This window comes from Mytilus galloprovincialis, chromosome 5 (genome assembly GCF_965363235.1).
Source record: "Mytilus galloprovincialis chromosome 5, xbMytGall1.hap1.1, whole genome shotgun sequence".
NCBI lineage: Eukaryota > Metazoa > Mollusca > Bivalvia > Mytilida > Mytilidae > Mytilus > Mytilus galloprovincialis.
Window position 1 is genome coordinate 82,283,382 of NC_134842.1, and position 25,026 is coordinate 82,308,407.

Consider the following 25,026-nt stretch of genomic DNA (forward strand, 5'->3'; position numbering starts at 1 on the left):
AAAATATAATCGCCAGAAATACAAAAAAAAAAACCATATAACTGCATTGATCATGTCTATAAAAATATTTCAGGTCTGTAAAATCATCACTATCAATGAAGCATATAGAAAAACAAGTTCTTCTACTTAGAATATTACATCAGGTCTTGTCAACCACAACAAAACAGTACTTTTAAAAAGATATATAAACTTATCATCATCAGACAAAATACTAAAATCACCATTACTTCTTTTAACTTCATAAAACAAACTTTCATGTAAATCTGCATATAAAGGACAGTCTAATATAGAATGTTTCGCATCTTCAATTTTACATGTGTAATCAGTATACAAAGTGGATTCTAAACGGTCATGGTTGAGCGAACATGAATTTCTATCGATTACACAGGTGACAATCATCTGATTGAGGCGCGTGTCGATAAAAAAAAACATAAAATAACTTTCTAATTACAAAAGATATGATCATAAAATTTGAAATTATATATTTACAAAGTCGATTTCTATATGTCATGTCCTTTGTGACAGTTGTATCATTCCATCAGGTTCTTAGTGCAAACTTTTTTCTTCTTAGAGCACTATGGAGGTTTTAATTGACATAATAAATGACCACTCCCCTGAGCAAATAGTATACAAACCAACAAGAGGTGTAAGAATACTCGATCTTATCTTAACAAATGCACCAAACATAAAAAATAAACTGGAACTAATGCCACCTATTGGTAATGCAGATCATGACATCGTATTCACTGAATGTTCAATATCACTGAAAAGGAACAAAAAACCAGCAAGACAAATTTGCCAATTCAAAAAAGCAAACTGGGAAAACATTAAATCAGACATACAAGTACTAGAAGGAAATATTAAAACTATATACAATACAAGTAACACCAATGAACTTTGGCAAACATTCAAAGAAGACCTTATAAAGACAATCAGTACTAAAATGATACCACAAAAACAAATAACACATAAAATGAAATTACCTTGGATCACAGACCAACTAAGAATCAAGATAAATAAAACTAAACGTCTGCACAAAAAATCAAAGAAAAATCATCATCTGCAAATTAGATACAAACATATGAAAAAAACATTGCAGACAGATATGCGTTCAGCCTATTGGCATTATATTGAAAACATGATCCTAGACCTCCCAATTGAAGAACTTGGAACCACCAACAAAAAGCACACACCAAAAGACTTGTTCTCATATATCAAGAGCATGAGAAATGATAATTCAGGTGTAGCTGCACTAAAAAAGGATGGATTGCTCGTAACAAACACCAAAGATAAGGCAAACATCCTCAACCAGCAATTTCAAAAGGCATTCTCTACTGAATCATCTGCAGATCCAATACCGTGCAGTAAAAAACTTATCATCACATCCACAAATGAATGAAATTCAAATATCAGAAAAGGGCGTCAACAAACTTCTTCACAACATTAATCCGAATAAAGCCACAGGCCCTGATGAACTATGTGGGAAGGTATTAAAGGAAATGAAAGATCATCTCAGTCCTATCATCACACTCATCTTTCAAAAATCTATTAACACTCATAAAATACCTACAGACTGGAAACATGCAAATGTCTGTCCTGCATTCAAAAAAGGCGACAAAAACAATGCCATAAATTACAGGCCAATTTCACTAACATGTATACTTTGCAAAATAATGGAGCATATCATAGCTAGTCAAGTAATGGAACATCTTGAAAAAAACAATATTTTATATGATTTACAACATGGCTTCCGATCAAAACGCTCTTGTGAGACACAACTATTATCTTTCATTCAGGACCTTGCAAGAGACAACAATATTAACATACAAACTGATGTCGTTGTGATGGACTTTGCCAAAGCTTTTGACAAAGTCCCTCACAAAAGATTACTTTACAAATTAAAATACTACGGCATAGACAATAATACCTTGGAATGGATTGGTGACTTTTTACACAACCGTACACAAACAGTCATGCTAGATGGAGAACAATCAGAAAAAATTGGGGTAACATCTGGGGTGCCACAAGGCACTGTCCTTGGCCCAATTTTATTCCTCATTTACATAAACGATTTCCCAGAATATTTACATCACAGCACCTTAAGATTATTTGCCGATGACAGCATCATCTATAGAAACATCAAAAACACAGATGATGCTGCCAAACTACAACAGGATTTAAATTCAGCGGCACAATGGGAAAAAGACTGGTTAATGTCATTTCATCCAGACAAATGTTCCATACTAAGAATTACACAAAAAAAGAAACCAGTCAACCATGACTACATCCTGCATGGTCACATCCTCCAAACTGAAACAGCAACAAAATATTTAGGCATAACCATACAATCTGATCTAAAATGGAATAAACACATCAATAACGTAACAGCTAATGCAAACAGACAACTGAATTTTCTCAAACGTAACCTTAAAGTTTCATCCCAAAAAATCAAAGAAAGGGCATACATGTCATTAGTTAGACCTAAGCTTGAGTACAGTTCTTGCGTCTGGGACCCTCACACCAAAAGTCAAATCAACCAAATTGAGATGGTCCAACGCAAAGCTGCTCGCTACACATGTAATAAATATCACAATACCAGCTCTGTCTCAAACATGCTTGATCACCTACAGTGGCCTACATTAGAACTGAGACGTATACAAACAAGACTAGTGGTATTCTATAAGATTATACACCAACACATAGCAATCTACCCTAAAGATCTTCTTGTTAAATCAGACAGTAGAACAAGATATAAACATACAAACCACTTTAAACAAATTCAAACAAATAAAGATTCATACAAGTTCTCATTTTATCCACATACAATAGTACAATGGAACCTACTTCCTACATCAGCAATCCTTTGTACAACAGTCGACGGCTTCAAAGAGCAGATTTCTATATCTGCTCTTTCACAAATATTCTAAAAAATGCATAACATGTACATAGTTTTAACAAGAAATATACATAGGATAACAATCCACAAAAAAAAAAAAAAAAAATTAAATCACTGTTATATTTTTACTTTATTTATTTTTTCTAAGCACCAATGCAATGTAACGTAATATTACTACAAATTTATTTATTTTTAATTTTAAATAAGCCACGCATGCAACGGCACGTAATAGTCAGAGTTGTGACTGAGTGCGGAAATATGAAGATAGATAGATAGGAGGTGCTTTGCGGTATTTCTACGGACCCGCTGGAACTTGATGTACATGTATCATTTAGTTACAGTTCTGTTATGATTTGACTGCCTTTTTACCGAGATATTCTAATCTTACTGTTATCAGTTAGTATATACTGTTCCTGGCTTAGAATGATTCTCTGCTCAGTAAATGGTGCGTAATTAGCATTTGATTCAAATTTCTTGTAGAAGTAAAAAACACAAATTAATGTATTTAACAACTTTATTCAGGAGCACAGTCTGTATTAATCGTAAATAACTTCGAGATTTATGTGTAAGTTTACTCTGCTGCTCGAGTTCTGCTAATCGATGTTCCAGTATTTCAGATTTATATTTATTCGTGAGGCCCTCGTCATTATTTATATTCACTAAAACTGAGACACAGTAGTTATAGTAGTCTCAGACTAAAAGCACAATTGCCTAAAGCTTAATAATTATAGCGAAAAAAAGTGAAAAATGGAGGAAATAAAATATTTTTAGTAGCATTATTATTAAATCTTAAGAGGTTCCCCGGCCGTTACTTGGAAATTTAACTCTAAAATGAGAAGCGTATGACGCCGAATATATATATCCATCCTGTGTGCAGATATGATGACTATAAAGGTCCTGAGTGCACTTTGTATGTCCTGTATGTATGTACTTAGAGATTCCGCGAGTATAGACGCACCCCTTGATTGACTGCAAGGGTACAGCGGATCCATGTACACTCGACCTAAGGATTAATGGAGATGTATCCCTGTGTGCACTCAGAAGGTCCTGAGCGGTGTTTAGACGTACCGGGAAAATCTTATCTAATTCGGGATCAATTCATCGGTTACACTCCCCTATCACGAGTGATTCTTTTTTTTAGCTGATATTCTGAAAATGTATTGTGTAAGTGTTGACTCTCATTTTGATGTGATTTTTTAACAGATATCGACTCGTTCACCGGACTACTACAAAAAACAATTATTCAGCTCACTGATTTAGATGGAAGGTAAACGGACAGAAAGTCACAGGACAAAAAGTCACAGGACATATTGATTAACTCAGACATAAAGTCACAAATTTGATAGGACAAAAAGTCACAAACAATTTATTGACAATTGCTTGAATATATATGAAAAAGATTTTAAAATATTTTCTTTTTATTACATATATATATATAACGTGACGGTACCCAAATTGCACCTATTTTGACCGTTTTTTCATCTACGTTTTTTTATGATAAAGACAAAAATGTCCATTCTGTGTTTATTTTGTAGCCGTATCCTTCTTTATTATAAAGGTACACCAATTTGATTTTTATTCCATATGGAATGATAGAAAAATTGGTCTAAACTGACCTCCAAACCATCAATTATTCTGAAATGAGGAGCACCCAAATTGCATCCATGCTTAAATTCACATCGTCAAAAGTCTAATAACAGAGCTTTTGTTTAATTTCTTCAAATATTTTGAACAATTGGATATTAGTCCATGCTTACTCTTCATTATTTTTTAAATGGATACTTGTAACCTGAGACTACTATAACACATGTGTTATAGTAGTCTCAGTTGTAACATATTGTATTTGCTCATTTTAAAAAGATGACGTTTTGATGACGTCGCATGGCGACGTTTCAGTACATTTTGCTTTTTCAGTAAATACTTCATCTGTTGATAAATACTGTGAAAGTTTTGTGTATATCTAAATATTTTTACCTATGTTGAAAGATGTGCTTAGTATCAAATCATAAAAATACAAATTGTTTAGTCTCTATGAAATCTTGTTAGATTTTTGCTGCTAGTTTTTCTAAATAGGTACAATTTGGGTACTCGGTGCAATTTGGGTACCGTTACGTTATATATTCATTTTTAATTTAAGGAAATTGCTGATAATCATGATAATATACATGATATAGAAAAGAAGATGTGGTATGATTGCCAATGAGACAACTGTCCACAAGAGACCAAAATGACACAGACATTAACAACTATAGGTCTTTACGGCTTTAAACAATGAGCAAAGCCCATACCGCATAGTCAGCTATAAAAGGCATTGATATGACAATGTTAAACAATTCAAACGAGAAAATTAACGGCCTTATTTATATAAAAATATGAACAAAACACAAATAAAACACATAAACAAACGACAACCACTGAATTACAGGCTCCTGACCATTAACCTTGATAAATGAAAATGTATTAGATTTTAATCGTGCAAAGAAAATATTTATTGGCAAATTGAAGTCATATGACATGTTTGAAAACCAAGCCTGACTTTGACATTTTGCATGTTTTGTTTTCATAACAATTATTTGATCAGATCATTATTGATATTTATTAGGGCGCACCACATTTGCGCGCATTTAGGGATTACAATGTTTTACGTTTGTGCAAACCTAATGCACCGATTTATTTATTTTAATAAATTTTAACTACTAAGTTGCTTCATCATGTTCATGTATAAAACTTCAAGAAAAATACAAAAAAAAGTTTTTTCTTGTTCAAAGAAAAATAATCTCGAAACTGAATTGTGACTTTTTGTCCGTGACAGTGTGTGACTTTTTGACCGTGACCTTTTAACCGTGAGTTTTTGTCCTGTGACTTTCTGTCCTACATTCAGATTGAATAGGGGAGTTTGGTTGGTCTCCCTCTATCTGAGACGTAACTATCTCAGTCATTCAGTGATGAACTTTATGCTTCATGTATTGTGCTTGTCATATATGTATGTCGGATAAAAGCTTGTGTTGTATAACCAACTTTAAATAAATCTTTTTTGCCAGCCCCTAACAAGTAAGAATTAAGTTACTTCTTTTTGTAATACAAACAATTATGACATCTTGTAAGGCTTTTTATATCCCCACTTTAAAATTTTACCCCTGCTTTAAAAAAGGGGGGGGGTATACTGTTTAACCTCTGTCTGTCCATCCATCCTTCTGTCAGTCCGTCCGTCCCATGAATATTTTTCGTAGCATTTTTCTCAGGAACTACAATACAAGAATTTCTGAAATTTGGTTTACAGGGTTTACATAAGTCAGCTATACCGTGTGATGCGTTTTCAGATTCTTCACTTGATAACTTCCCTTTTACCGAACACTTACAAGTATGATTTTACACATGATAGGCAAGTTGAAAATTTTTGTCAAATTTTTCTCAGGAACTACAATACAAAGATTTCTGAAATTTGGTTTCAGGGTTTATATAAGTCAGCTATACTGTGTGATGTGTTTTCAGAGTCATCACTCGACAACTTCCTGTTTACTGAACACTTACATATTTTTACACTATTAATATTATCCACTTGCGACGGGGTTATCATCAGTGAGCAGTAGCTCGCAGTTTCACTTGTTTTTTACTATGACAACGTCACAGAAAAAAGTTGAAATAGCCATGCAAGACGTCATTATTATTTTGACTAATATTATGGCACATATTGTTGTACCACAGGGATTTATGTCAATTTATCTGGTTTTCTATCCGCACGAAACCCCAAAATACTAGTGATAAAGTGTTAACTTACTTCTTAATTAAAGCCTAGTATCATGAATATTTAGAAGGCAGAAGACCTGGACCATTCATACTTTGCATATACATGCCTTATGTTATGAAGTTTTCGTCTGTCATATGTTCATTGACCTTGAGTGACCTCATTTCATGGCTAAGTGACTGTGCACATTGAAAAAAAGTTAAGGTTTTTCAGAATCCTTATTTCTATTATGATTATTATGAGTAATAGGATTATAAGAGAAATCAAGAATACTAAAAAATTTAAGGATAACTATATTTGATATGTCAGACCTTGCAAAGTCTTCATGTTTGCCAGACAGTTTTCACTTGGTTTGACCTTTTTTCATGGATCAGTGAACAAGTTAAGCTTTTGTGGTCACAACCATATCTCAGATACCATAAGGCCAGGATTTTTTAATTTGTTGGTTTACGGATCCGCCGACCCGATTTTTCCGATTTCCAGAATAAAAATAAAATTGACTTTTCATGCTTTTTTATTCCCGCCGACCCTAACAAATGCATTATCCCTGAAAAATAATTAAATAATTTTTTTTATGAAATGAAATGCATTAATCACTAACAAAATTGATAACACTTTCTGTTGTGAAAAAATAAAACTTCCAGTTTACGTTTCTAAAAATAGACAAATCAATTATAAATGACCTTGAAATGTCGTTTGCGCAAATAATATTGCGGAACGAACTTGTGTTTAAAACCAATTACACAATAAGTTCGTTTCCCTTATTTGTCATGATGAATTGTAATTGTAATTGAAGGTGGTGGATGTGTTTTTGTCTCGTGAGAGAAATATTCTGTTTATAGTCATATTTCAGAGCTTCAAAGAACTTTATGTGTTATTATCTGGTGACATTTACACGCATTTAACATTGGCGCAGATTTAAATTTGACATTTAAAAAAATATTAGACGAGTTTATACCTTTTCAAATTTACCTCGTGTAATTTACCCCCCGCGAAGGCAATCCTTCTTGTTCTTTAAAAAGTAGTTAAAGCCCCACCTGTTATAATCCAAACCTTTAATTATTCAATATAATATAATTCTAAGTGATTAATCATCATTTCTTTTTAGATTTTATCAATAAATTATAGAATTTGACTGTTGAAGTCGGACTATTTTTTGTGGTGACCGCCATTTGCAAATGGCGCACTTTTTAAATTTTTGAATAAATGTCCATGTGTACCCCTTATATTGTATAACTTCTGTTTTCACTGATAGAATATACTGATGACAGAACATAAACTAGAAAAATATTTGAAAAAGGAATTTATTCCCCCAACAAGTCCAGCATCATTGACTCCTGTGATTATTTCAGATAGCAAGGGAAGATATCTTGAAAATCAATGCACTACAGCTTTTGAAAAAAACATTAAGTGGTGGTATAAATCAGGCCAAACTTCATCACAGGGTCTTGCCTGGCTAAAAAACAACTTAGCATCTAAAATTGGACACTTGGATAACATTTCTCTTTATGTTTGGTTGGGAACGTGTGACCTTACCTCTTATGATCGCAGCTCAAAACTTGTCTCTCTAAGACCAAACCCTGAAGAAGAGGTACAAACTGTCATAAATAATTTCAGAGACATAAAAGAATTATTATCAGCTTATCCTATATGTAAATTAACATTTTTGGAAATTCCTATATTTTCAATTTTCGAGTGGAACAAATCTCACGATCACCCAAGTCCAAACCAATTTAAAAATCAGGACGACTCATTGATTGTCAACATAATTGAAATTAATCAGCAAATTCGACAGCTTAACAACTTAGTTCATGTAGGATCACCAGCTTTCTCCCTTGACATATATCATTCTGTAGCCTGTAAATCAAAAAACAGTCGCAAACGACCAAGAGATTTATACAACTTTAATTTATATATTGATGGTATTCATCCGAAAATCAACCTTTCAAAAGTCTGGCTGCGAAAAATTTCAAACAGGATTAGAACTGATTGCTGGCAATAGGTAGTGTAATATAATTCAGTATTCATATTTATTCTAAAATATAAATCTATTATTATTTACTGAATCTATACTTATAGGCGATGGTGGGTCCTACCACAACGTCCTATTTGTATTGATTTATTATAAATTATTTGACAATTAGAAGTCTTATTTCTAATATCAGACTCTGTATGGACGTAACTTAGCATCTGTTGAATTTGATATATAAATATATATACGTGGAACAGCTCATTATTCTACATAAAGTTGCTTGATTCTTTATTAAATTAAACAATATTATCAAATCATGGATTTGTGTATAACAGTTCCGCAACATCACAATGATGACCAAAACAACTCGTCAAAAAATTCTGATGCTACTGCATACAACCAAAGCTATGTCTTGAATTTAAAGAAATCTCTAAAGAAGAAACTTGATTGCACAAATAGAAATGAAATCACGTACAACTTTACAAAAGGAGGTATAACTATACAGCTTGACCCCATTTCATTCGAACTATTTATACATGCCTGTGATCAATATTACAAAAACCCAGTTACTAAATTGGATAGTTTCAATAAAACAACAATGAAAGACAGAATTGGTAACGAAACTCAACACATATTTCGTGTGTTTGATAGTCCATCGTTAGGATATACCATTAATGCATATTTAACCAAATGTAGCCTACTTATCAATGGTGGCAATACCAAAATGCTATTAGAAAGAGATTTACAACAGTTACAACATATTATGGATAATACAAAAATTAATAACTCCTGTATTGACATTCATATATTAAATAAAAAACTTGCTCATACACTCAAACAAGCTCTACAAACTTGGCCAGTACCAAATCATGTAACTAATGATAGAGAAACTCCAAGCAATGTGAGTACCACTGTAGGTACAGAAGAGAAATGCTATGTATGTAAGCGCAACTGCAAAACAAGAGCAGTTCAATGTATTAATGGGCACTGGGTTCATTACAGATGTGAAAGACTATCAGAGGAGGATATCTCAAAACTGGAAAAGGGGGATTACCCATATTCCTGCCGTTCATGTAACAAGGAAAATGAGGTACACACTTTAGAATGCAATGCATCACCCCAAACAGTCCAAAAACTTGATATCCAAAATACAGATCTAAGTACCATATCTAAACAGCTACATATAAGGAATAATGTTCTTGCCATAGAACAACATGTTCTTAAAGACAATGTGATCTCTAATGACCATATCTCTATTGCTGAATCTCTCCTCCGTGAAGAAACAGGCAAAAATTGCCCTTCTTGTAACTTCATTCTCGATGATGAGTGTACATGTATGGTATGTAATGATGCATTCCATAGTAAATGTATTGACAAAAACACAGAAACCTGTTATGGATGTATAGGTGCCAATCATCAACTTTCATTAAATATCTCGAAAGAAAAACCTGAAAAGAGCCATGACAATACCACAGAGACCCTCACTAATGTAGATGACAAAAGTAAAGAACATCTCTATAACAACCCTACCAATGTTAAATCCTCTATATCCTCATCAAAAGCAAATAAGAACAACCAAACAGCTAATGAACCTGACAGCAACAAACAGGAGACTGTCATTCCCAAAGAGATAAGGCAGATAGAACAAAAACTAAAGAAAAAGGAAGAGCAATTGAAAATAAAAGAGGCAATTTTAAATGAAAATGCAACAGAAAAGACCACTCTTCTAGATAGAATACTAAAGGCTGAAAGTAAGAATATTGAATTAGAACATACAATTAGAACATTAAATCAAGCTATTGATAGTAAAATTAAGATGAAAGAGGAAAACAGCAGTGATGACATTGTAGTAGGAATAAGAGACAGGGTCACAAAATATGTTTTGACAAAAGTGGATCAAGAACTGTCGCAACTTCTGGGCATGGACAAAAATAAGAAGCTTACCTCTTCAGCAGCTGATTATAATCCATTGGGTAACGGACCAAATATACAACAATCATATGGCAATCACCATTTATCTCACGATCGTTCCTCATGTGATAACAGTTATAATTCCCAGAATCACAGGCCTTATATGAATCAAACATATCACCATATTGATGACTCAACACAAGATACTCATGGTCGTCAGGGGAGCGATGGTGGGCTTTACCACAACGTCTCTTCTGTTCGTCCTACGAGTAATTTTTCTTATAATTCTCATTATCAGGATTTAGGAACACAATTACACCAACCATATTATCAAAATGACTATTATAATCAATATATGTATAGACATCAGGGAAGCGATGGTGGGCCTTACCACAACGTCTCTCCTGATCATCCCACAAGGAATTATAATTATAGTTCTCATTATCAAGACTTTAGAACAAACCAACCATACCACCATAATGACTATATTAATCAAAGCGTATATAGACATCAGGGAAGCGATGGTGGGCCTTACCACAACGTCTTTCCTGATTGTCCTACAAGTGACAAATGTCATAGCTCCCAAGATGAACAAATTTATACATATCAACCACATACTTATGATCAGTATTCAACTCCACAGGAACCAAGAAACTGTGCAGGTCCATCGAATCAAAATGCTTATAGACATCAGGGGAGCGATGGTGGGTCCAACCACAACGTCTCTCCTGATTGTTCTATGAGTAACAGTCATAATAGACAGAATGATGTGCAACATGGTTACCATCAGACCAACTATTCAATGTATGCATCAAGAAAATGCGCAGTTCTCTCAAATCTTATTGAGATTATTCCAGCACAAGATCCAAATAATCACCTTTGCTACCCCTCTTCCAATCAAGGTGCTGATATAAGAAACAAATGTGTCTCTGAGAAAAGAATCAAACCTGTGTATAATGATGACGTATATCAATACCTAGAACAGTATCATGACGATCGGCAAGGACAACCCTTATTTTATACACAAAAAGAGCAGCAGCAACATTTTTTAGTACAGAAAAGCCTCATTCCAGAGAGGCACAAAATTGTATAACTGTCTGCTTAAAAGAAAAGCAAGTTAATGCTTCATCTGATGAATGTTCAACTGTAAATAAACACAGCAATGTAAATAATATGCACCCTGTTTTAGATTTTAATACAAAGTCTGCAATTGATAACAGTAATAATTGTGAGTCTACAAAAGAGAAGGATATATTGAGTGTTTTAGATTTTAACTGTAAAAATATATTAACTACTGTGCCTCTTATACATGAGATTGAGAATAAGATTGATATAATGCTTATACAGGAACATTGGCTCTTTGATTGTCAAATACATCTTTTACAAGAACTGCATAAAAACTTCAATGGAACTGGTAAAGCGGTCGATATGAATGATCCCATTCCACCAAGTCATATGCCTCGAGGTTACGGAGGAGTGGCTATCCTTTGGAAACGTGAATTAGACGATATAATTACTCCAATGCAGCTAGGGAATGAAAGAATACAATGTGTGGAAATTAGAGGTAATCCCAATACTATATTAATATCTGTCTACCTGCCATGTAGGGGCTCTAATAACCATTTTACTGAACTCAATGAATGTCTGGACCACCTTCATGAAATTTTCGAAACCTTTAAAAACTCTCATCAAATGATAATAGGTGGAGACCTCAATGAAAACATATACAGTTCAACAAATTCTCAACGAAAAACAGCCATATCCAATTTTATGTCAGAACATAAACTTTCAACAGTTGAATGTGGAATTACTTTCATACACCCAAGTGGTCAAGCCATGTCCGCAATAGACTACATTCTATTTCAAGATCACTATAAGGAAAATGTTATCAAGATTGAAAAACAAGAAATAAATAGCAACGTCTCTGACCATACTCCACTGATGTTGTCATTGAAATGTGACATATCCTTTAAGAAGATGAAAGAACTCACTAATACAAAAAACCTCAAAGTTAATTGGAATAAGGTGGACAAGAATGAATATAAAACTTTGATTGATGATAAATTAGAGAAAATCAAACCTATCTCAGAAAAATTAAATTTAGATCAAGCATTTGATGAACTAAAATTCTATCAGATACAACTTCAAAAATTGCTCCAAGAAAACAAAAGGGTAAGAAAAAGAAGAAACTTCCAGTGATGAATGACGAAATCTTACAAGCTGTGAAAAGAAAGAAAACTGCCTTCTATATTTGGAAACAACAAGGTCGACCAAAAGAACCTGGTAACTTCTATCTTAAGGAAAAAACAATCACCACATATGATCTCAGGACACTATGTAGAAAAGAGCAAGCACTACAAAGGATTAATACTAGACAACAAATCTTGGATGCTAAATCCAGTGATACAACATTATTTTATAAGCTAATTAGAAAACAGAGGGGGAAAATGGGTAGATTTATTGAAGAACTTATAGTTGAAAATGAAACATATCAAACATCTGACAGTGTATTGGAAGGATGGACAAAACATTTCGGAGATCTTGCCAAAAAATCTAATTATCAAAACTTTGATCAGAATCATTTAGAAGCAGTTGAGGTTGAAACAGAAATAATATTAAAAATATGTAAGGAAAATTATTTACATGAAAAAGTCTCAATCCAAGAACTGAAAAATGCTGTAAAAAAATTAAATACAAATAAAGCTATGGACTTTTATGGAATCACTGCTGAAAATTTCATTTATGCCAGCGAAACACTTTTAGAGTATCTTCAACTTTTAATTAACACAAGTTTTGAACACTGCTACATACCAAATTTACTAAAAATTGGAACCCTTTTTCCTGTTTTCAAAAACAAAGGTGACATTAAGAATGCTAAAAATTACCGTGGGATCACTATAACGCCAACTTACTCAAAGATAATAGAGATTATAATTAAAGGAAGGGAAAATAATAAGATTTTGAAACATCAAAACCCTTTACAAAAAGGTTTTACGGCAAAATCCACTCCATTGCTTTGTGAATTGTTCATTGAGGAATTTGAAAGAGAAAATAAAGATCTTAAGTTACCAACCTATGTTGCATTACTGGATGGAAAATCTGCTTTTGATGTTGTAGTTCATAAAAACCTGATACGACGTCTTTTCCAAATTGGATTCTCACAGCAATCTATTTTACTGATCAGCAATTTATATGAAAATGCAACATCCTGTGTAAAATGGGGTAATACAATGTCAAATCGATTGTTTAATATTGAACAAGGTGTAAGACAGGGTGGAGCCATTAGCGCTGACCTCTACAAAGTTTATATCAACCCCCTACTACAAATTCTCAGCAACTCTGGACTGGGAGCCAAAATAGGAAATATAAACTGTTGTGCGCCAACTTGTGCTGACGATATTGCCTTGATATCTAACAATCCGTTTGAACTCCAAAATATGATAAATTTAGCAGTTGATTTCAGCCAAAGAGAGGGATATCTACTACAGCCTCAAAAAAGCGTAGTCTTGCCAATCAAAACGTGTAATAAAATGCTAGATGTTGAACAAGGTTTTTGGAAACTTAAAAATATAGATATGCCCATTGTCCAAGACTCCTCTCATATTGGAATAAAAAAATCTCAAAAAGATTCTACTAATGCAACCATCACTGAAAATATAAAAAAGGCCAGAAGATCTATGTACTGTCTTATGGGTGCTGGATTACATGGGGAAAATGGATTAGACCCGGAAACAATAGTCTCCTTATTTAGAACATATATCTTGCCAGTTTTGACCTACGGCCTAGAAGTCTTGATACCAACAGGCAAAAATTTAGATCTTATACAACAGCAACATAAAAGGTGGATTAAACAGATTTTATCTCTCAAACTAAATGTGGCTGACCCGGCTGTCTATATGTTATCAGGTTTGCTCCCACTTGAAGCAGAGATCCATATTAAAATTATTACACTATTTGGGAATATAACCAGATCTGAAAGATCGTCCATAGAATGGAGAATAGCTGAACGACAACTTCAAATTAAAACCTACTCAAGCAATAGCTGGTTTATTGATCTAAAAAAGATATGTGGCAAATATGACATCATAGAGATAGAACAGTATCTTGATAAGCCATTAACAAAAATTGAATGGAAGAGATTTATAACCAAAAAGATTCACAAGTACTGGGAGGATGACATAAAGACCAAAATGAAGGGGTACTCAACTCTAAAATATCTTAATTGTGAATATGACATTGGCAGAATTCATCCTTTACTTAAAACAACAAGTGCAAATATAACGGAGATCAAGAAACTGTCAATCTGCACTAAATTTGTTACGGGTACCTACATACTACAATCTAATAAAGCGGAGTATTCAAACTATGCAACAAATCCGATGTGTAGACTCTGTAATAAAGCTGACGAAACCATTGAACATTTTATCTTATTGTGTGAAACAACTTCACAAATAAGGTCATCCCTTATCGTCAAAATTCTACACGAAGGTAGTCTGGTCTTAGCAAAAGAGAGCCTGCAAACTCCTATTGATTTAATAACATTAATCATTAATCCTTATCATTACCTACCAAAGAAGATGTGCAAGGATGTTGAAGATAGAGTCGGTAATCACTTGGTACCGCTATGTCGCCAACTGTTATATACACTTCATTCCAAGCGATATGATGTGTTGACAAAAGCTGATACAAAAGCAAACAGAAAATGAAGAACTGTGAATTCATTTTAGCTGTAATATGTACATGTTGGGGTACACATGGATCTCCCTCTTTTAGAAGTTTTAAAGTCTATTAAATTTTTTACGGATTGCACTTATAAACTTTCCTATTTTTTTTTCCTTTTAACAGTGTTAAAAAAAAAAACTCTTTTTTTAATATATAATTGTACTTATTGTCTCTATTGTAACTTATTTTTAACTTATTTTAAAATTAGTTTTTACCATTTTAATTGCATTTGAAATATTTTTAACACTGTCGTGGCGTAAACATGTATGTTAAATAAGATAACCTTGTGTATGACTATTGTGAACTGTGAATTTACCTGTGTACATATATTGGTGGAGGAATTTCATTGACGGAACTACTTTCCTCTTTACGGAGGTGTGCCTTGATTGGCAGAAATTCGTTTACAGATACAGATACAGATCAGTCCGTAAGATGCATCATCTCATAGAAATGGACTTGTCCAAATGTGGATAGGGTAAAGGCATCAAGTTGAAGTACTGAATATTAACAAATCATTGGGAATTTTCTTGTTTCATAGATAATAAAAAAATTATCGTCCATTTGGATAAAAAAACGGGAATGCGAGACAACAGATTAACCCGATAATCTCGTTTTCCAGTGGACGAGTCTATTAGGTTTTTGACACGTGTGTTGAAACTTATTTTCGTACGACGTTTTTACATTTTTTCTTTATCAGTTTTCGTGCTTGAAGATCATTATATTATTCACCAAGTTTTCTGGAATTGATAAAGAGCTACGCGAATTTATTTTTCTTGTTTCTGAAATGACGATTTAATTTCGTCTTTGTCCGTGCACCCCCCTTTTTTTACTGTAAATTATTAGACAATGTCATGCGATGTTTATAACAGTTGAGCAATAATATTTCATCGAACTAACATTTAAGAAATGATGATAAAATAGCATAACAAACATATTGTTAGAAAGGTGAAATATATATTGATTTTGCATATTTTTCTGTCTTCAAAGATGATTTTTTTTCTTTCTTTTTTCCCGACCGACCGACCCGACTTTTTCATGGGGAAAATCCGTAAACCATCAAATTAAAAAACCGTGGCCTAAACAATGTGTCTACTTTATTTACTTTTAATTATTGTATGGAATGATTGTAAGGTATGCATGTCCAACTGGCAAGTTTCATCTGACCTTGACCTTGTTTTCATGGTTCAGTGGTTATTGTTAATTTTTTGTGTTTTGGTCAGGTTTTCTAATATTGTATGCCACATGTCAAGTATATTTGTTGTATGAACATTTTTAGGGATGTACATGTTAGTCTGGCATGTTTTTACTTTTATTCAATTTTGACCTCATTTTTATGGTTCATTGCTTAATGTTACTTTTTTTTTTGCCAGTTTTTCTACTTTCTTATTTTCAAATTAGCAAAAGGTCAACTAGGTGCATATGTCATTTTACTTTATTTTCATAATACATTGGACAATATAAAAAAGAGACCAAATGAAACAGAAATTAACAACACAAGGTCACCATACAGCCTTCAACAATGAACAAAACCCATACTGCATAGTCAGCTATAAAAGGTCCAGTAATGACAATTCAAACGAGACAACTGACGACCTAATTTATGTGCAAATAAACAGCTGCGCCATGAGCGCATGATACGCCCGACTTCTTGAGTGGAAGTTTTATGCAATAATCATAAATAGTTTCTGAGGAAGTTTTAAGCAATAACCATTTATTGTTTTTGAGACACGGCGGGACATGTGAAACCCCCCTCCCCCCCACCCTGTTTTTTTTTTACAAATATCACTAAAATAAAATTTTGAATCAAACCAAAAAGTATACAGATCTTTAAATTAGTATAACAAAGAAGTGTGTACAGTTTCAAGCAATAATCATAAATTGTTTTTGAGATACGGCGCGACATGTAAAAAAAAACCCTCCCCTTTTTTACAAAATACTCAATTACTCAAAAATGAAATTTTGAATCATCACCAAAAAGTATACAGATCTTTAGATTAATATAACAAAGAAGTGTGTAAAGTTTTAAGCAATAATCATAAATCGTTTTTGAGATACGGCGTGACATATGTAAAAAAAACCTCCCCCTTTTTTACAAAATACTCAAAAACTCAAAAATGAAATTTTGAATCATCACCAAAAAGTATACAGATATTAAGATTAATATAACTAAGAAGTGTGTAAAGTTTTGAGCAATAATCAAGAAACGTTTTTGAGATACAGTGCGACATGTGAAAAAAAACATAGTTACAAAGTGCCGTAACTCAAAAAGTTTAAATCTTATTTTCACCAAAAGGTATACAGATCATTTGACCATCATAAGAAACAACTATATTAAGTTTCATGAAATTTGGATAAGTCGTTCTCAAGTTACGGTGCAACATGTTTACGCCGGACAGACGGACAGACGGACGGACACCGGACATTTGTATACCATAATACGTCCCGTCAAAATTTTGACGGGCATATAAAAATGGAAAAACAGATATGTTACACATAAACAAACGACAATCACTGAATTATAGGATCCTGACTTGGAACAGGCACATCCATGACAAATTCTAATGCAATTATTTTGTATCAATGGTTCTGATTGAATGACATTAAGCGTAAAATTCTCTATCTCCTTGTCTGTAACTAAGGAAGCCGACATTTTGAATTGCTGAATGTATTGACATGTAATTTCTACAATAATAAGCCAAAATACTCACATGTTGCAAATAAAAATCTTCTTTTTATCAAATTTTATTACATTTTGAAGCGGCACAGAAGCCCGAAAACCCCCGGTGTTTATGTTCGACGCCAGAAGCATACCTATGACGTCACCTAGTGTAGGGAACAAAGAAGATAACTTCTTTTCGCGGAAATTTCTATAATGAAGATTTTACACTGAAATAATGATTAAAATTTAATTGCATTAGAATAGAGATAACTGTATTGTATTTGAAGCTTTGCGGACGTCCATCGGTAGTTTTGCTGTCGCAAATTTCCTTTTACCTGTCTCCGCTACGCGTCGCCAGGTAAACTAAATTTGCGACAGTAAAACTACCGATGGACGTCCGCAAAGCTTCAAAAACAATACAGTCATGACAGTTATCTCTTAATTGGCAGGGTATAAGGAACTTTGAAAATGTTTATTTTTTGTGGTTTGGTCTATTTTCCAGATACTGTAAGCAATAAGGCCCCTTTATTTATTGAATGGAATGATTGTAAGATGCACATGTCTGTCTACCATATTTTATATGACCTTGACCTCATTTTCATGGTTCATTGGTCAATGAAACACTGCATAGTTTTGTCAGTTTATCATATGTTTAAAGTTACAGGTAGATTAAATTTGGTGGATATATAACAATTGTAAGGTGTGCATGTCTGTCTGGCAGATTTATATAACCATGACTGCATTTTATGGTTCTTTGGTTAATGATAAGTTTTCTTGGTTTTGTCATTTTATCAGATATTATAACATGCATAAGCATAGGTCTACTTGTTGTTGTACGGAATCACTACAAGGTATCATATAAAAATAAGAAGATGTTTGTCTGCCAAGGTTAATTTTACTGTGACCTCATTTTCATAGAATAATGATAATATTAAACAGCAAGAATGATGAGCAAGTCGATGTTATATACAAATGAGGCAAAATGTTCAGTTGCCTACTAATTATGTAATAGTAGTTATTTTTGTTTTTAGTTTATTAAATGATAATATTTACCCTTTTATAAATGTGTAGGGCAAGAACATTAAAGATAAAGGGAAACTTTAAACAGAAGAAATTATCAACAAACATAGATTTACAGAGGTCAACAAAGCCTAAATGGTATGTCCACTGTTATAAAAGTTTTGGTCATAATGATTAAATATTTATTAGAATAAGATGTGGTATGACAATGTATGATGAATGAGAAAACTATCCAACAGAATTTAATTTAGTGGATGTAAGCATTGTAATTACTTATTAGAGGCCATTGATGACCTGTAAGTAATGAGAAAACCCATACCCTATACATGTGATAGTAATCTATAAAAGACAACACTAACAAAATTTGAAACAAAGCATCAATTCAAACTTCAAATATACCAGACTAATTTATAAAAACAAAAAATTATGAAAAACAAAAATGACCGATATGAACCAACTTCAACCACTGAACTATGTACAAGCTCCTGATATTGGACAGGTATAATATGGCTGTGTTGATATAAAAATAAGAAGCACTTAGCAGTCTGATTTCCAATATGAGACTTTTCTCCAATAGAGATCAAATGACATTTAAGGAGGCTCTAGGGTATACAAATTTCAGAAAAATATTTAAAATATTTTTTTTTCATAACTCATTTTATTTATAACTTTAGTAGTTGTTACTTTATCCATGTTATCATATGGTACACAAATCATTCAAAACAATCAATTCGTTTTGGCCCAAGATGACTTTTAAAATGTATATATCATTGAAAAAGCTCCAAATTATCTCCCTTTGGTGCAATTGTAATATCTTTTTTAACTCATTGGTGACCTATATTTTTATGCCCCACCTACGATAGTAGAGGGGCATTATGTTTTCTGGTCTGTTTGTTCGTTCAACTGTCCGTTCGTCCGTCCGTTCATCCGTCCGTCTGTCCCGCTTCAGATTAAAGTTTTTGGTCAAGGTAGTTTATGATGAAGCTGAAGTCCAATCAACTTCAAAACTTAGTACACATGTTGCTTATGATATGATCTTTCTAATTTTAAAGCCAAATTAGACTTTTGACCCCAATTTCACGGTCCACTGAACATAGAAAATCAAAGTGCGAGTTTCAGGTTAAAGTTTTTGGTCAAGGTAGTTTTTGATGAAGTTGAAGTCCAATCCACTTGAAACTTAGATCACATGTTCCCTATGGTATGATCTTTCTAAATTTAATTCCAAATTAGATTTTTTACCAAATTTACAGTCCATTGAACATGGAAAATGATAGTGCGAGTGGGGCATCAGTGTACTTTGGACACATTCTTGTTTATTATCATTTTCAAATAAGCTGTACTTAAACTAAACTATTATAAAATATAAGCGATTTCTGTAATTTAGTTCTTTTTTTATTTTCGATATTACCTCTATTTCTCCTATTACATGTATTAGTTCAACAGAAAAAAAAGTACCTTTACAAAAATGTATGTTTCTTTCGAAGGCAGATTGAGAGCGTAAATGAACGGTGACCCCATTTTAATTTTTTTTATTTTTCTATTAAGTATAAGATAAAGTTCATTTATAGAAAAATATAGCGAAATCATATATTAAGAAAAAAAATTGATTTAGACCCGCAAGCTGCCTTAATTTAACAAAAATAGTTCACTGTACAGCCTTTGACAATGAGCAAACCCTATACCGGACAGTGGTTTTAATAACAACACAACATTTGAACAAATTGTAAACATTTGTTGCAATGGGCTTAATTCAAAAGACTGCAACACGGAACCAAACAACAACCAATAATATGTAAATCATAGACACAAAGCACTGAAATAAGAGTACTAACAATGAATATATATTCAAATGAAAGTTTATCATAATGTTCATAAACATGATAACATAGCCATTTTATTGCTCTCTTCACTTATAATTTTTGAGTTTTGTGTATTTGTAGGTCAGACATCTCAGTTTTCATGGTCATCATACAACAGATCAATACTGAACAGAAAACTTAAAGTTGATATTTTTCTTCATAGTGCGACTTTTTTATTAATTTGAAATGGAACGTGTTTTTTCCTACATTTATTAGAAAGGGGAAATTTCAACATAATGACTATAAACAAATAGGAGTCATATCATCACGATCATAGATGCACAAGAACTTGATCATATAAATGCAAAAATGTAATTATCAATTGAAAGAAGGAACGAATGAACAAAATATTAGTATGTTGTTCAAATAAACTTGCTTTGTCTTCTCATTTGAATTGCTCCATCCAATAAAGATGTACGAAGAAGATCTTTGAAGAACAGATTGAAAAAATGTTTTGTCTAAGAATTGCAGGAATATTCTGGTGGATGAAATAATTTATTGACTTGACTCTTATATAGTGGACTGAATAATTGTACATAGCAAGTTGGGAAAAAAGAAAACAAAAACTTTCACAGAAAGTGTTTATATTATAAATTTGCAAATATAAGCATACCATTATGTACACCTCAAATGTATATAATTCAAATTGTTTGCATATTCATGTATTGCAATGAAACTATAACAAAGAAAACCTTACCTCGTGAAAAGAGTAAACAATTCAGTCAGAATATGAAATATTTTTTTCAGTTCTATTTTTCATAGTAGAAAAAACAAGACAAAGATTTCAAAACAATATTTTTTCATTTATTTAGACATTTCATCATTTTGTTTCAGTGAAAGGACTTTACTCTTTGACTGTAAATATTATTATACATTCCAAAATAAGAATAATCTTTATTGTCATATAAACAAATTAAAAACATGTTTGTGACAAAATGAAAAAAAATATTAAATATATGTACATGTATATTTAATAAATATTGAAAATCTTGTATACATTTAAAACATTTTACTACCAAACAGCATTCATTGTTACATTCACATTAAATACTGTATATTTATATCTATATATTTATAATTTTTATCCCATAGGATTTTATTTTGTCCCATGGGATATTAAAAATCCCATGGGATAATTAAAGTCCCATGGGATTTTTTTGGTCCAATGGGACAACAAATATCCCATGGGACTACAATTATCCCATGGGACAAAAAAAATCCCATGGGATTTTACCAAAATCCCATGGGATAATGGTCAATCCCATGGGATTTTGCCCTGTCCCATGGGATATTGAAAATCCCATGTTTTTATAAATCAAATAGCAAAATAAATATAATAGTAACAGTAGAAAACCAATGAAATTATTGAATCCCATGTAATTCTGCACATTTTGGTTATATTCATGACATTGTAGCTCTTGTTTGAGGCGGCGGCGGATTTGCAAATGAGTGTTTTGCAAATTTAAAGTGTCCAGTGTTATATTTATTATATCCTCCATAATTTCCGCCATTACTATCACTCCCTACCAAAATAAAATTAAAATGTACATGGACCCCAATGAAAAGCGAATGATATAAGCTTATTAAACTTAATCAAAAAGCAGTCCTGAGTATAAAAATGTGAAATAATAAGATAATGGACCCCAAGGAAACTTCAAATTGGTAAGTTCCTTATCAAATGTCAAAAACCAAAAGCTCAAACACATCAAACGAATAGAATAAAAACCTGTCATATTCTTGACTTAAGACAGACATTTCCTTCTGAAGAAAAAGTAGAAATAAAACCTCTCACTTTTATTTCAGTATCATGAAATTCTATTACATTTAACACAATGGGTGAATAAAATGGTGAAGATGTTACAAAAATTAAGGGCACAGCAGTCAACATTGTATCATAATCTTTTTTTTTTTCATTTTCAAAAATTGTCTAATACAACACATCATACATACGTACAGTTATATTAGCAATACATTTAAAATTGAGAATGGAAATGGGGAATGTGTCAAAGAGACAACAACCCGACCAAATAAAAAACAACAGCAGAGGGTCACCAACAGGTCTTCAATGTAGCGAGAAATTCCCGCACCCGGAGGTGTCCTTCAGCTGGCCCCTTAACAAATATATACTAGTCCAAAATTCCTCGCGAAGAGAGACTTTGCAAAAAATGCAAAGTACTAGATGATGAGAAACATTTCTTAATAAATTGTTCTCATAATTCAAATATTAGATTAACATATTTTAATTGCATTAACAGAGAAAGTAATTCATTTGCTAATCTCACTGACAATGACAAAATTATATATATACTTAACCCATCAACACCAACACAAGTGAATAAACTAGGATCCTTTATAAAAAAGTCAATGGAACTGAGGACAGGGGACCCTTTAATATTTACCTGAATTTGTGTATATATATTGAGTTACTTAGTTATTGTCTTTATTTGTTTTTATACGACCGCAAAATTTGAAAAATTTTTCGTCGTATATTGCTATCACGTTGGCGTCGGCGTCGTCGTCGTCGTCGTCGTCGTCGTCGTCCGGCGTCCGAATACTTTTAGTTTTCGCACTCTAACTTTAGTAAAAGTGAATGGAAATCTATGAAATTTTAACACAAGGTTTATGACCACAAAAGGAAGGTTGGTATTGATTTTGGGAGTTTTGGTCCCAACATTTTAGGAATTAGGGGCCAAAAAGGGCCCAAATAAGCATTTTCTTGGTTTTCGCACTATAACTTTAGTTTAAGTTAATAGAAATCTATGAAATTTTGACACAAGGTTTATGACCACAAAAGAACGGTTGGGATTGATTTTGGGAGTTTAGGTTTCAACAGTTTAGGAATTAGGGGCCAAAAAAGGGCCCAAATAAGCATTATTCTTGGTTTTCGCACAATAACTTTAGTTTAAGTAAATAGAAATCAATGAAATTTAAACACAATGTTAATGACTACAAAAGGAAGGTTGGTATTGATTTTGGGAGTTTAGGTCCCAACAGTTTAGGAATTAGGGGCCAAAAAGGGACCCAAATAAGCATTTTTCTTGGTTTTCGCACCATAACGTTAGTATAAGTAAATAGAAATCTATGAAATTTAAACACAAGGTTTATGACCATAAAAGGAAGGTTGGTATTGATTTTGGGAGTTTTGGTCCCAACAGAATAAGGGGCCCAAAGGGTCCAAAATTAAACTTTGTTTGATTTCATCAAAATTGAATAATTGGGGTTCTTTGATATGCCGAATCTAACTGTCATGACTGTGTATGTAGATTCTTAACTTTTGGTCCCGTTTTCAAATTGGTCTACATTAAGGTCCAAAGGGTCCAAAATTAAACTTAGTTTGATTTTGACAAAAAATGAATCAGTTAGGTTCTTTGATATACTGAATCTAAAAATGTACTTAGATTCTTGATTATTGGCCCAGTTTTCAAGTTGGTCCAAATCGGGGTCCAAAATTAAACTTTGTTTGATTTCATCAAAAATTGAATAAATGGGGTTCTTTGATATACCAAATCTAACTGTGTATGTAGATTCTTCATTTTTGGTCCTGTTTTCAAATTGGTCTACACTAAAGTCCAAAGGGTCCAAAATTAAACTTAGTCTGATTTCAACAAAAATTGAAATCTTGGGGTTCTTTGATATGCTGAATCCAAAAATGTACTTAGATTTTTTATTATGGGCCCAGTTTTCAAGTTGGTCCAAATCAGGATCTAAAATTATTATATTAAGTATTGTGCAATAGCAAGTCTTTTCAATTGCACAGTATTGCACAATGGCAAGAAATATCTAATTGCACAATATTGTGAAATAGCAAATTTTTTTTTAATTAGAGTTATCTTTCTTTGTCCAGAATAGTAAGCAAGAAATATCTAATTGCAAAATATTGTGCAATAGCAAGATTTTTTTTTAATTGGAGTTATCTTTCTTTGTCCAATCGACTTCAAACTTAGTACACATGTCCCCTATGATATGATCTTTCTAATTTTAATGCCAAATTAGAGTTTTTACCCCAATTTCACGGTCCACTGAACATGGAAAATGATAGTGCGAGTGGGGCATTCGTGTACTGAGGACACATTCTTGTTTTGAGAGGATTAATATTCAACAGCATAGTGAATTGCTCTAAGAGAAAACAAAAATTTTAAGTTCATTAGAACACATTCATTCTGTGTCAGAAACCTATGCTGTGTCAACTATTTAATCACAATCCAAATTTAGAGCTGAATCCAGCTTGAATGTTGTGTCCAT

The 25,026-nt window shown here is 32.7% G+C and overlaps 2 long non-coding RNA genes across 2 annotated transcripts in view; one reads left to right on the forward strand and one right to left on the reverse strand.

Annotated features, from left to right (window-relative positions):
• Window positions 1-6,241, reverse strand: part of LOC143076512 (uncharacterized) — a 24,274-nt gene extending 18,033 nt beyond the window's left edge. Inside the window, exon 1 of the long non-coding RNA XR_012978678.1 lies at window positions 6,199-6,241. This is a non-coding gene — a long non-coding RNA (uncharacterized LOC143076512). The remainder of the gene's footprint in view (window positions 1-6,198) is intronic.
• Window positions 4,007-21,758, forward strand: LOC143076511 (uncharacterized). The gene is made up of 3 exons (XR_012978676.1): window positions 4,007-4,060; window positions 18,977-19,063; window positions 20,866-21,758. It is a non-coding gene; the product is annotated as an uncharacterized LOC143076511 (long non-coding RNA).
• The last annotated feature ends 3,268 nt before the right edge of the window (window positions 21,759-25,026 follow it).